Genomic DNA, 1248 nt, shown 5'->3' on the forward strand with positions numbered 1-1248 from the left:
ATAAATAAATGAAAAAAATTAATAAAGTTGTAATATTTTGATAATAAAGTCATATTACCAGAATAAAGTTGTAATATTACAAGAAATCCTACATGAAAAACTGGTTTTACCCCAGCTTTAAAATGAGGAATGTTGAACCTCTTGTGAAGTTATACTTTGATATTGGTTTTACAAAAAAGGAAATACTTTCAACACTTAAATTATCATCAGTAACAGGACTCAAAGTAATATTATGACTTTACTCTAGTACAACTTTTTTTCTCATAATGACTGCTTCTTCTAATCTTGCTTCTCTTTACACTTCCTGTACAATTCTTAAACCTGAATATACAAGTATTTGCCCCTTAGCTTAGACCATTACCCAGTGCTGGACTTTTGGACAGCTGCAGCACTGGCACCTTTTGAATGTTTCCTTCAAAATGTTCTCATTCTGACACAGCGCTGCCTATTTCCTGCCGGTACGGTGCGTGCTTTTCCAAGTAGGTCATCTCCCAGCCCTACCAACCACTGTTTATAACATACAGAGAAGGGCTGTGCGAGGAAGAACTGGGCCCCACCCTGCAGTGGATACACACACACTCAATCGCACACACACACTGTACCACTTGTTTGGCCTCAGGCGGAGGCAGCAAAGAAGTATAATCACACATAACACTGTCACCATAGAAACTGTTTGGTTGCAGACCTGAAGTGAAGTGGTCTTCGGTTTAAGCAAATCACATGTAACACTAAGTACCAGAAAACAAATGTGTTCTTTTGTTCATTTTCACCTTTGATTCTTAAATGCACGTAGCAAAAATACTTGATCAAGAGCAGACTACATTTTCTTTTTCTCTTTTTGTTTTCACGATTCAAACTACATGTGGTTCTTCTTAACTCATGCAATGTGTTTCATGATTAAAAACAGAGGAACACACCACTAAACGTATTGCATTGATCGCGCTCAACATTGGGCTCATATTATATGGGAAGAAGACAAAGTTGTTTGAAATGTTTCCATGGATGCAACGTTTTAACAACACTGAAGAATTGCTTGAGATGATGGCTGGTTTTACTGACAGTAAAAGGTACACTACCTGAATTGTTATGTCACAAATGAACTTCAAACCAAAAGTAAAACATTTTTATTTGGTTGATTATTCTTTGTGCTCCTGCGCAGTAAATTTCATCCTATTGAAAAGCCTGTTTATTCCCCTTTAAATGGTGCCACGTTTTATAAGAAAATGTGTGTGTGTGTGTGTGTGTGTG

Source organism: Austrofundulus limnaeus, unplaced genomic scaffold (genome assembly GCF_001266775.1).
Source record: "Austrofundulus limnaeus strain Quisiro unplaced genomic scaffold, Austrofundulus_limnaeus-1.0 Scaffold316, whole genome shotgun sequence".
Classification (NCBI taxonomy): domain Eukaryota; kingdom Metazoa; phylum Chordata; class Actinopteri; order Cyprinodontiformes; family Rivulidae; genus Austrofundulus; species Austrofundulus limnaeus.